The sequence below is a fragment of the Hirundo rustica genome, chromosome 15 (genome assembly GCF_015227805.2).
Source record: "Hirundo rustica isolate bHirRus1 chromosome 15, bHirRus1.pri.v3, whole genome shotgun sequence".
Taxonomy (NCBI): domain Eukaryota; kingdom Metazoa; phylum Chordata; class Aves; order Passeriformes; family Hirundinidae; genus Hirundo; species Hirundo rustica.
In genome coordinates, this window is record NC_053464.1 from 11,066,767 (window position 1) to 11,080,070 (window position 13,304).

Genomic DNA, 13,304 nt, shown 5'->3' on the forward strand with positions numbered 1-13,304 from the left:
TAAAAGGCATGGTGACGTGAACCACAAGCTTGCAATACTTTGGGAAAGCTTCCACGAATGAGCAGGGTTAAGCAGGTCTGAGAGATTTTCACTAAAAGTCACATGAGGATCCCGAGTCACGTCAGCAGAGGAATGATCTGTGATGGAGGAGGTTCCCACTCCTGGAATGATGGAGCTGGCACAAGGAGAGTAACCCTGAGCTGCCTCAGCTGCTCAGTGCACTGCAGTGCCCCTCAGAATGAGCTCCTCTGTTGTCCCACCTGGGCACCAGCAGGTGCCACTCATTTTCTGGTGTTCCCCCGCAGAAAAGAGGCTGTGCCACATCCAGCTTCCACGGCCAGTTTGACCAGAGCTCATCTGGAACAGCCCTCAGGGAGAGCTGGGTGAATTCCTCAAACCAGAGAGGCTGGTTTGGAGGAACGAATGAATGATTAATGGGTTGCAGCACTGCTACAATTGTGGTCGCCTTCATAAAGTTTTCCATCAAAGTCCTGCAACCTGAAATACTGCAGCAGATGAAAAATGAAAGGGACTTAAAGCTGTGCCCATATAAAAGGCAGTGCTAAAGCAGCTAATCTGAAATTTGTAAATAAGTCTCGCTTACCTCAGCTGATTTGCACATTCAGTTTCATTTTTTAATGTAATTAAGAAAGCATTTTCAGACTTGTTATGACCAAATACAAACTTGCTGAATATTCACACTAAGATGAAACAGAAATAAACAGTCTTGACAGAATCTCATTAATACTACACCTTGCTTTAGACTTAAAACAGTAATACCGAAAATGAAAAGGCATTTCAGTGGGGATTGGCTTCACTCTGTGCAATGAACCAGGAGATCTTTGCCCAGAGTCTCTCTATCATCAACCACCAACTGCTTGCATTCCCTTGAACGTACCAGCTTAAGATAAAAGTATACTGAGGAGTATTTGTGATAATCCTTTATATGAACAACCACTCTTTACAGACACTCTGCACAGGATATGAAGGGCTGAAACACAGCCACTAATTCACTAATATTGTAGTGATGCTTCAATGAAACCACTTCAGCTCATAAAAATAATACTCTGGAAACCACAGTCCTGAATAACTACTTTCACTTTAACCTTGTGATTTGTTTAATCCACCTAAATCACTGACTCTGCCTAAGTTACTACATAGAGCACTCCTGAAAGGTGAACTTCTAAAAGTCATTATAATGTCAAACAAAATTGAACAGAACTTTGTTTTGGTCTTATTTAGCTTCTGTAAGTAAAAATTATTACTAGAATTGCCTATCAGTGAGACGTAGTAGCACATTAGGGCCATCAGCACCTTAAACATATGGTGACTTAAACATCTGAACCACTACGGATTATTCTGTAAACAAAAACCTGCACTGTTCACATCCCACTTTAATATTAACAAAGTTACCTGTAATTATGAACTTCAGGGCTGTGCATTAACTTCATAGAACCATCAGCCATGAGAGACATATTTGGGGTAAGACGGACAGGGAACTGCCATATTTAATTCAGTGTACGAATCAAGCCAAAAGCATTGAACTGCACCTGAAAAATAATCTTGTGAGGAGACCTCCAAGGCTTCTGTGATCCCTGCTGCTTAGTGGTGACAAAAAACCCCAAACTGGATGATGTTCTTTGTGTGTCTCTCATGCTTATACCAGACACCTGTCCAGCTGAACCTCTACTATGTGCACAGCAAAAATACCTGGCTTGTGCTTAAAGGTGTTTTAGATCTGGGCTTATTTTCCTGGCAGGTCACAGAAGAGGTTCCACCTTCCCCAAGGTTTGTGCTTGCTGACTTCACCGTGAGGCACAGTTAAAAAAAAAAAGTCACCAAAGTAAACCTCAACATTTCCCTCAGTCCCCTTGCAGCTGTGTGGCCTCAGTCTCAGCACAAAACCCCATCCACAGATCTGCCCATGGATTCTTCATTCATTTTAAGATTAATCTCCTTTATAGTTGATAAGTAGAAGCATATCTTAAACTTTATTGCCCTGGGGAGGCCTGAAGACACAAGAAATATCTGAAAAAGTTCTGTTAAGTATGGATATTGTTGAAATGTGGACCTTTATGGCCAAAGAACAACAATCTCCTCTGCCCCAAGTTCCCCAAGTAACTCCAGGTGATCAACGACCACTTGTTACTAGAAGTTGTAGTTACACAGCATAATTGTGTCAGGGATTCCCTATCTCTACGCTCAAACAAACCTTGTGGAAAGTCTGCTGGACAAACCCCACCAGGAGAATGGAAAAAATATTAAGTTGTGGGCACTGCAGTCTGAAAGAAGTGAGGGACTGGCAGGGTCTATAAGAGCAAGCAGCTGTCTCTAGAAAACCAAGAGAGCAGCAGACTGGAAGGAGCCACATCATTCCCTCCTGCTCTCCCTGGAGACCTAAGGAGTGCTATTCCATCTCCTAATCTCTGCATTTTTTTCCTGCAAAAAGCTGATACGCTGAAGTTTATGAGGTCTGAATTTCAAAAGGAAAGCACACTTCCCCTTCAACTCCATGCTCAACTGTCACTGGTATTATCAAACATAAATCAGCAACACAGTTTGGGTTTTCTTCTCCATGTTTCAAAATACAAACCATACATAATGGCTTAACCAAATGAGTGATAATTATGAAATATTACCATAAATAAACCATAAAAAAGGAAAAGTCATAATCCTGCGCTGCCCCACACTGTCTCTTCAAAGAAGTATTACTTCAGAGATTAAAGAAGTGCTTGTTTTATTTAATAATTTGACCAATCTCCAACAATACAAAATCTAATGGAACATACTTACATGGGACCTACAAGCAGAGCTGCTGTGTGATAGACACTGTAAATAGAGACTTGGGGAGTTTTAACTTTAACATAAACAATAGAAGCTTAGCCAAAGGGAACAAAAAAATAACTGAACTAAACAAATACTTAGATCATAAATACCAACACTCAAAAAGTTCTCAGGTGTTAACATTTGAGCCTATCTCAGGATCTGTTGTGAAGTCTTAGCTTCCAAGAAACTGCAAAATTAAAAATAAGCAACTAATGGTATAATACACCACATATATAACAAACTACATTTATATTACATCCTGCAAAGAAGATACACATGCTAACATGAATGACAAATTCTTCCTTAATTTTATGGGTCAACTCCTTTATGGTTGATAAGTAAAATCATATATTAAACTTTACTGCTTTGGGAAGGAAGGAAAACATATAAATGATTTCTTCATTACAGTTTAAAAAGGCAAATTACTTAAGGACTATTTGTATTCAAGCTAAATAGATGGAATCATGATGTTACAGGCTTTTTATTCAAATGCAAAGAATTTACATTAACCTACCACTTCATTAAAGTCAGATGATAGAGCAGCACCATTTTCCATATATGACTTTCCCCCCCCACAATTAAAATATTTCTTCTGAATGCTTAAAAGAACTCCGAGGTTTACAGTATTTTTAAAGCTTATGCTGGCTCTTTTTCAAGTCTAATGTTGGTTACTGTCTAAAGTCTCCAGAGGCCAAGTGTAAGTTGCAGGGTTTTGCTAAACAGCATTGTGTTTTCGAGGTGGGGGGGGAAATGACTCCCGGCATACACAGCTGCGATGAGCAGCTCTGAAGAAAATCACAGCTCACTAACATAATATTTTTGTCAGCTCGGCTCATTGCGCTGCGGGTCCACGACTCCGTTAACGTGCACGGAATAGCTGCACTGATGGTCAGATCCTTTTCCTGTACCAAAGCTCTCCGGGTTTGATGCAGCCGCTGTTCGTCCCCCGTTACATAACAACACCCAAGGCTGAACTGTTCCCCGAACCGCAGCGCTGTCCTTTCCAAAACAAGACCTCTCCAAAGCCTTTCACAACCAGGGGCAGGGTACACAGCGCCGTGCCTAGGGCAGGATCAGGCCCTGGCTTTGCCAGAGCTCCAATGAGAGCGTGTGGCTGCAGCTTAGGGGATTATGAGCGCGTCTGTGCAGGGCAGTCACATGGAGGCACAGTGTCCAGTGCCAGGCCGAGGGCACTGCGGCCACAGCGCTCTCCCATCGCGGGCTGTGCCACAGAGACAGACACTGTGCTCTCTGCTGAGCTCCCTCGCTAAAGGGTCTGGCCTGACGGGCAAAATGTTCCTGCCGGCCATCGAGGGACAGCAAGGCAGTGCCTCCCAGGTGAGATTTTAAGCGGTTCGCTTTTTTAGATTGCTTTTTGGTTTTTAAGCGCCTAGAAAGAATTTACATAAATGCATCTAAGCCTTGGATCGGTAAAAATGAGCGGTGCCGTCATTAGTAAACAATGTTTGCTTTTTAGATAACAGTTCTGCAGGGAAAACATCACTGTTTGAATTTGTCATGCTCCCACTTTTTTATCTGGTTGGCCAAAACAAAATTATAGTAGCTTTTCTTGTGCATATCAATTTTCATGCACATTAGGCTAGATTTCTCACTGTTTCTTTAGGTAATAACTATGTGCTTCAATTTTTTTTTTAATTTATTGCTCTGGATATACTTTCTGTATATTAAATCTAGAAGTATTACAGGAGAGGAGAAGCATAGCAGAGAAATTGATCAAAAATTAATCCAATTAGTCCCTAAGATAGAAAAGTTCTCAGTGAAAGTGAGATCCATTATGAATCTTTTATTCATAGGATAGTAATAAACATGCAGCAAACCATACTGTAAAATATTACTGCAAAGCAGATAGACACAGCGGCAACTAATTAACTAATTAATCACAATTAAGTTGCATTTTCATTTATATTATAAGAGATGGTAAGCCAAAAGAAACTTCAAAGCACCAAAAATTTCCTAACTGCTTTCAGCAGAAGCTTTGAATAAGCAGAATGACTGCTGTCCTTTTAGCCTCCATAAGCATTTTTAACTACACTAATCACTGTGATTTTTGCAAATCTGTTTTGTACTGTACGTAGCAGAACACCTACTTTTCCCTTGGGGCACTGTCTGCTGAACTTTATGTTGTTCTGATAGAAATGCTAAAGCAGCATAAACGGCAGCACCCTATTTGTCATGCCAGCATCACATCTGACACGTTTGATCGGCTCCATCAAAGTCTGAGCAGAATTCCACGGATTTCTACACAAGTCACACTGATTCTGAAGTGATGCAACAAAGTTAATCAAATGTCTGGTCAAAGTGATTCACGTAAACATCAATGTTTGTGATTTGCACATCAGGCTGATTCATCTGAACTCCTGCGTGCAGGATCTGAACATCAGAGAAGAGGTTATCAGAATATTCTGCATATTTTCCACAACAGCCGCAACAAGTATGGCTCATTTAAATGAAGACAGACCAGCAGGCTCCAGTGACCTCCCTACAAACTGTGCTTTACTGTTCTCAGCACCCAGTGCCTGTGTGGGCTCTGTAAAAACAACCATTTATCAATCATTAGTAAGAAACTGGCTCTCTGACAAACTAATTACTCCTCAGGCTTCCACCCATTAGCACAGGAGGAAGCAGATTATATATTTATTTTTGTGGTGGGCTGACCTCAGCTGGGCACCAGGTACCTACCAAAGCCAGCCTATAACTCCCCTGGACAGGGGAGAGAAAATGTAACTCAAGACTCATGGGGTGAGAGAAGGAGGGGGAGAGATCACTCACCCATTATCATCCTGAACAAAACAGACTCAACTTAGAGAAATTTAATTCATACACCATCAGATTAGAGTAGGGTAATAAGAAATAAAACCGAACACCTTCCCAAAAGCTTGCCACGCAAACGCAATGTAATTTTACATACCAGGGCTCCTGCAGTAACAGAGGTGCTACAGAAGCTGTTTTTGCTTCCTGAAGCAGGCAAGACTCACTAAAAACAGCGTGTTACCTAGGAAGGACACTAAAGAAAACTCCACAGAAAGTCTGTTCCAATTTTTAGAGAGTTAATTGCTGTATGGCATGTGAATGGGTACACTGCAGTTAGTAAGCACTAGTATTTATTTCCACATCATTAATGTGGCTGTAGTTCAAGGAATTTGTAGAAATCCTAACCACGGATTTGGCCTTTCAAAATACCGTGGAATGGATGCAATGTGGGCAGCAGGTGGCTACTGGTAGCAGACTCCAGGTGTAACTTCACAGATGTTTTTGTAATGGGAGGCTTTAGGTTTAAAGAGTCCAGGTTTACAGAGGTCTCAGACTCCTTTGCACATCTCTTACCACAAAATTACTTTGTGGGATTTTTTGCCCTTGGAAACACTTGTCCAGCCTCATGTTGGCCTGGGAAAACAATATCCATTAAGAGTACCTAAGGAAGCATCCCCACCCACAGGTCTGTGGAAGGATGGCCAAGGACTCTAATGGAATCATCAAATACTTAAACCTGTCAAATTCTTTGTCAGCATCCCAGAACAGAATGTGCTAAGGGTTATTTTCAAGTCTGGTATATACATATGGCTGTAATGGGGAGTCCTAGAAGAAATTGAGTTTATTGGTAGAATTTTGATGACTAAGGGTTAAAAAATCCCTGTTGCTGATGAAGTGGAGTAGGGAGTGGCACATGGCAAGCAATAGATGGACAAATCAGAACTCATTCATGTCAGAAAGATGCCTCAAGCCCCTGATAAATGAAAATTCTTATTCTAAATCTTACCATCTAATAATAACCAACCTTAGATCAGCATTAGTATTATACTAGACCCCCTAGAATGTAAATTTAAAGTATTTTATTCAGACATTATAAATGGAATAAGATGTAATCAGTAATTACGCAAGTACATCCAGGATGCAGCTAGAAACTGCTATTTCCTTCACCAAGCAGCGAAAATTAAAAGCCACAGGAGCGTCAGGAACAAGATGTCTCAGACTTGCCAGCAATTAACAGAAAGATATGTTTATCTCCAGAGGATGTGACAAATTTTGAAGTCATTTCAACCTTAGTACAACTCTGCTGAGGGCTGATTTTTCCCTTCAAACTCTAAACTCAAACCATGTATTTCCTCTATATGCTATCTGATAAAGAACTATGTCAATATTTCTGCTTTTAGCTGGAAACCTGGTCCCTGGGGTCACAGCCTGTTCCACAAGAGTTTCCTCCCCAGCCAATGTGACGGTCTGGTTGATAAGTCACCCAGTCAGCTTTCACCGGTGTTTCTAATAGGAAACAGCATTATGTTATAGTTTCCAGGAAAAGTACCATCTGTGCCTCCTGTCAGTCTCTGCACCTGGCACCAAAAGATCTGTGGGGAATGTTTCTGTACTGCCAAATTTCAGCAGAGCTCCCTGCCCAAGCCCTGAGCACGGGTGAAGCTGACAAACAGGGGAGGAAGATAAAAGCTGCTGTTTCCACCCTGCCAACTCACCGGGCCAACTCATTTACAGAGTAATTCCAGCACAGTCCGTGCACCTTTGACACTCTCTTCCTGGAATAAATCCAGTCAGCAAAGCCCAGAATTGGCATAATTTGCATTAATTTTGATTGGCGAGAATCTGTCTTCTTTACTGGCGTGATGCTGATTTACAAGAACCAGAAGTACAAACATTACTTACCTGGAACCTGGGCAATTCCCAAATGCTGGAAATGCAGAGATCCAGGCACTTGCTATTGTGTAAGAGGTGCAAATGACCTGTTTGCACTTACTAAAGACATTACCTAAACAAAGAATTTTTACCAGAAAACTGTCTTTTATATTATCACAAGTATTAAAAAGGCCTCAGCAGAAGTTTCTATGATATGATGATCTTTACATAAAAAACAGGAACACTTGAGTTGCAAGAATTTTTTTCCCCCAAACTGCTCTTAACTGACCTCTTGCTCTACAGTTTAAGTGTCTGTAGACACTGGGGGCAAAACTCCTTATATTTAAACATTGATGATTGCAAGTTATGAAAAATTTATTAATGAAATCACCGACTTCATCTCTTAAGTTCCTGAAGTCAGAATAAATGAATGAAATATTTTCATTAAAAACAGTGGGATAAAGTGTCTACTACGTCCCAGCTGCTCTGAACATCAACATCACAACAGTAAAGATGCCTTCTGAAGGTGTCCATAAGCCTTGTTAGATCCATTGAGTTGTAGTACTTCATACAAAAAGAATTTGCAAGTTACATTCAGTTTTAAACTGAAGGAAATTATTTGCTTCTGTGCTCTCCCAGAAACTGAATTTTTCTATATTTTTTCAATTAATTCTTTTGGTTTCTCTGGCTCATCCGTTACAAGCACACTGAAAATTCTCACTAAGGTTAAATTTTTTTTAAATTTTGTTTTCAGTGAAGCAGTTGAAAGAATCAACATATATACGTAAGGACTTTCAGTCATCTTGACACTGAGTGTTATTTAAGGTAGTTGCTACTTAGTTTTAAAGTAGGATAGCTACATCAAAATCAGCTTCCAAGTGCTCTGAAAACACAGAGCAGAACTGCAGCAGTGCTAACTGGCTGTTCAGCACTCCGAATGGCGCCATCTCCTCTGCTGATGCTTAAAAGCTGTCACTTCTTGTATTCCAACTGGTCAACTTTATAAAATCCAGAACTGGAAGCACCTTACGTAAGCTGATTTTCTAATACTGCATTCATTCTAATTATTCCTGGTATTTAATATGCCATAAGTTCCTGGAAGTGAATATGAATGCTAGGAAAATTACTCAGGTTTTGTTTTGCATATAACTTAATCATTTTAAAAAGTATTATCTACTGGATATTTGAGCATCTCCAAATTGTATCTCATGTCAGGATCTCTGGCAGCTAAAGCCTGTAGATAGATGAATACAGGTAATCACTATATAAATTCATTCTGCCTGACGGAATCCTCACCTTTAGAATGCACAAAAGGAAGGTATTTCACTTTTTGCAGTGAGGAAATCTTTAAGCATTAAAAGTGAGGAAATCTTTAAGTATTAAAAGTTACACTGTTTGCTCTAGAGTGAATTCCTTCCTGCTGCACAGAAACATTAAAATAGAAACAGTATGTCATGTTTTCCCTATAGAAGCTCTTACAGAATTCAGTGATAAAGCTAAGTCAGGAAGGGGTGGAGCAGCACATCAGTGCCACTCATCCGATGCTGGGACAGGGAGAACTTAACAAAACAAGGCTGAGTTTATGGAGTTAACCCATGCAGAGCCCTCGGCGCAGCTGTTCCCCAGCAGCCGCCATGAGGGCACAGCCACTGGCAACCCAACTCCTGCAGAGGCTCCACCACAAAGAAATAAACAGCACAAAAAGGAGGATTTATCTTGAATGGCAGATGTGCCTGGCAGATAGCATCTTGTCTGAACAAGGGACTCCTTCCACATCAATCTTTAGGGGCTGCAGCGCTGGGCTATCTCCCCTCCACAGAACTTCTACCCCATGGTAGTTGGTTATTACAACCTTCCAGAGCACCACGACACTGCCACTCTCCAACAGACCTAGAGGGCTCTTAAACACACCATTTACCAGTTTTGATTACGTTTCCAGAGTAGCTGATCTTTTCTGTCTTCCTTTATTGGAGTATATTATCTGTTCTCATAAGCTTTAAGCTGCTTAGAAATTGAGAGGAAGAAAGAGAAACTAAAGTAATTATTGTGTAATTATTCATTTCCGATGTGTACACACGTTGTTCTGAGCAACCTTCTATGAACTCTAAAAACAGAAGAAGTTCTGCAGTTCCAACCTATTAGAGAATATGCACATCCTAAAAAAACCATTGCCATACCCTACAATCAAGTTTTCCTCCTTCTTTCAGACAAAAAGCCCGTCTGAACTCATTTCTTGATACTTAGTGACCCATGGCAGCAATCTGCAAATTTACTTTAGACATGGCCTTATATGAACTCAGATTCCCAAAGAGCTGAACAATCTAAACAGAAACCAAATGTGCAGCTGACATCATTAATAATTATATTATGTTAATGATTTTACATATTATTTATACATGTAGTAACAAGTAATAATAACAAAAGGTCAAAACAGGAGAGAAAAAAAGCATCTATTTAGCAGGTTGCCAAGAGGCTGGGGCAGTAAGCAGATTATCAGGGCACAAGTGGGATCTGAATCACCAGGTAGCTGCTATGCAGATGATTTACCCCAAAGATATTGCTTACAGAATGAGTGGATAAATAAATGAGACAGAGGTTGCCAGCATCTGTGGAATGATAACAAAGGTCACCCAGAAAGTGAGAGGGGGACCCACAGAAAGGAGCTCTGAAGACAACGTATATTCAGAATTTCTGGAAAAGCAGAGTGAGCAACCTCAAAGGACAACCAAAGCAAAATGCAAAGACCAATTTCAGGAACACGGATATCTCCATAGACGTGCCACGTACAATGGAAATGCGCCCTTACAGTTCTTGAGAATGTAATCTTTACTGATGATTCAAAATACCAAAGAACAGCCTGAGATGCCCTATAGGAAAGTCACAAAGTAGAAGTGAAAGTGTGTCTGTCATGCTTGGAAGCCCTGTCATGAGCTGCATATGATACTGTGTGTGTTTGTGTGTCATATGAGCAAATAACGATGGGTGGTGGAATGTTAATTGTGAGGGAGTCATCAGGGAAGATAAAGAGGAAAACATTGGCCAGGCAGATGTGAAACTCAAGGGTTATTTTGAGAAAGCAGGAAATGTAAGAATTTATGCATGAATGGAAGGGATGCTAAAGGAAAAGCACTGGTCCAAGGGAAGGCATTTACCTATAGAGCTGGAAATGTGTTCACAGCGCTCAAATTGTGCAGAATCAAGCAAGAGTACGCAAGAGTTGGGTTATATAAGTGAAAAGTATTGGGTTGATTTAAATTATTAATTATCATTATGCTGCTACTAAAGCAGGTTATATAGCAAACAAATTTGGTTAGAAAACCAAACCCTGAGCCTAATGAAGGGTGAAATCAGCAGGACCAGAAGGCTGGGTGACTGTTCTTCCATGAATGGCAAACCCCTTGTTCCCTCTTTTTCAATTACCTACTCTGGCTTTTTGATTTGTACTTTTTAAAATATCCAACATAGGCTTATTATATTCAATGCTACTTTGTATCAATTATCCCTGTTGTTTGATCGTGCCTTCTTTCGCCTGACATTGCACTGAACTAACCACATTATAAATGGAACCAATACCAAGTATGAACTTCCCCCTGCCAAACTGGTCAATGGTTGCACCACAAAGACATAAATGATAGGGTTGGAAGGGGCCTGTTTTTCAGCCCAGCCCCCAGTATCAAGCAGGATTTTCTTCTCCACTCATGTTAAAAGCATTTTATCTGAGCTGTATCATTACATTATAAACAGCAGCAACTCAGCAACCGCATGAGAAAAGTATATTCCGAAACCTACTTGCCTGCACTGCTGTATTTTTTTTCCCTTTGCATCTAACCTGAGCTATTCAGTTTTACTCTTCTGTATATCCAGCTTACAAGTCAGTTGTTAATCCCTATGGTATGTATATAAGCTTGTAAGCCTAAAGAAATGTCATGTTACCCAGACTGAGAGGTAACAGCAATGTGACACTTCACTCTCCAGCATTTGAGAATTCAGTGTGTTCCCCTTGTGGGTTTGTTATTTTCCAGAAATATTGATCATCTGCTATTTAAAGTTTTAAAAATCGATCCATAAGTAATATGCAGCATGACACTTTCAAAAAGCACCCTTCAAACCCTGATGAGGAGCTGACAATCTGCTAAGGCATCGCTTACGTATTAATACAGCACTTCTGGCCATGATTTTTAGTTTGCTCAACCTAGATCTGAAGCAAATCCGTGCTGCCCAGCAAAGCTCTGTGCAGGGCCCAGCCTTCCCCTAGGCAGCACTGGGTTTCAGTCTGCAGGAATTAAGAGATCCTGTGGGAACCCAAGAGGACGTGACAAAGGTACAGGTGTTTGGCATGTTTAGAGACTTAACTTGTTGGCAACAGATTTATTAGCTATGTACTTCACCAGCTATTAGTTTATAATGATACCACAGCTTGTGAAAACACATTCAGAGGTCAGAAAAACCAGGTAAGAGCTACGTCACAGACAGATGATAATAAAGCAAGTAGACAAACCATGTATTGTATAAACAAAAAAATCTGCAGAGCAAAGAGACAGTGCTGCAGCTGGATGAAGGGCTGGTTTTTTAAGTCAAATAAAATAATCCAAGCGTAGAATGGTCATGCTTCAAACTCTTACCCAACCTGCTCTGCAACTTAGTGCTGCATTATGAATGAAAATGTCTGAAAAAGACTGACTGCAGCTATAGACTCTGTGATACAACTGAGCAGAACTTCATTCTTTTCTCATTATTTAAAGTTCATTTTACGGATCTTTACTAAAATAATCTTTGCCGCCGAGTGCTCTCAACTTTTTGTGCTTTGTTGCAAGAAGTTTTTTCTTAAGTACTTCATGGACATTGTTATCTAAATAAAACCACCTTCAGCTTTAATGGAGTGTAGGAAATTGGCTTTTGGCCAAGTATGAGCACTCTAAAAGTGCTTCTACATGAATACCTTTCCTACTTTGCTGTTTCCCTGGTGAACTTAGGATGATTAAAATCCTTCTAAAGTTCTGAAGACTAAAAAGGTGATGCCACACATGTAACATCCACAGCACACATGCAATTCTGTCTGTATCAAAAAGGAACGGGGGAATTTTCTGCTGTTTGGGAGCTGCAGTAGTTTTACAATATTCATAATGAACCTTTAAATACAAACTGTGGTCAGCTAGAGTAACTCAAGACAAACTGGATGACCATTTTTAGACTTCACAGAATACTCCAAGTTGGAAGGGATCCACAAGGATCCAATCCAAGTGCTAAGCAAATGGCCCATAAGGAGATCAAACCCATGATGTTGGTGTTGCTGTTCTAAATAACTGAGCTAATCTCAGGTTTAGTGTTTTTCCAGTATTTATTTAATGAACACCTGCTTATTTTTTCAATAAGGGATGCAACATCGGTGTTTATTTGCTAAGGAATAAAGATTCAGAATTTCTAAATATAAGATAAATTATTTTGAAAAAGGCAGCTCTCTATTTTGGTTGGTGATACCCGATGGAAACATGCTTCAAAGGTAGTAACTTTTTATTAGTCTGAGGAGTTTCCATATAAACAACGGAACAACCACAGTACAAAATTCATTATGGGATAAAATATCAATCTGCAGTTCAAAAGCTCTTTCAAGAAGTGACCCATTTTAAAGTTGTGGAAAATATAAACATTCACATCCATTAACTTCAAGTGACATGCAAATATCCTTGAGATTAATCAACTTTTTAAAAAAGGAAACAGAATGGAACTCTTAACAGCATCACAAAACAGGGGTCATGTCGTAACACCTTCTCACAACACCAAAACAATCTCCAAATTCAAAGTAAACGCCCAAACTTTTCTTCCTACCTTGTTTT

General features: G+C 40.1%; 2 protein-coding genes across 5 annotated transcripts in view; one reads left to right on the forward strand and one right to left on the reverse strand.

Moving 5' to 3' along the window:
* C15H7orf50 (chromosome 15 C7orf50 homolog) overlaps positions 1 to 13,304 on the reverse strand; it is a 122,117-nt gene that overhangs the window by 60,494 nt on the left and 48,319 nt on the right. The window lies entirely within an intron of this gene.
* GPR146 (G protein-coupled receptor 146) overlaps positions 1 to 13,304 on the forward strand; it is a 46,341-nt gene that overhangs the window by 27,885 nt on the left and 5,152 nt on the right. Inside the window, exon 1 of one of the 2 annotated variants that reach the window (XM_040078862.1) lies at positions 4,031 to 4,164. The exons of the other annotated variant lie outside the window; for it this stretch is intronic. The gene's annotated coding sequence lies outside the window, so the exon portion shown is untranslated. Of the gene's footprint in view, positions 1 to 4,030; positions 4,165 to 13,304 lie in introns of those variants that run through there. 2 annotated transcript variants of the gene reach the window in all.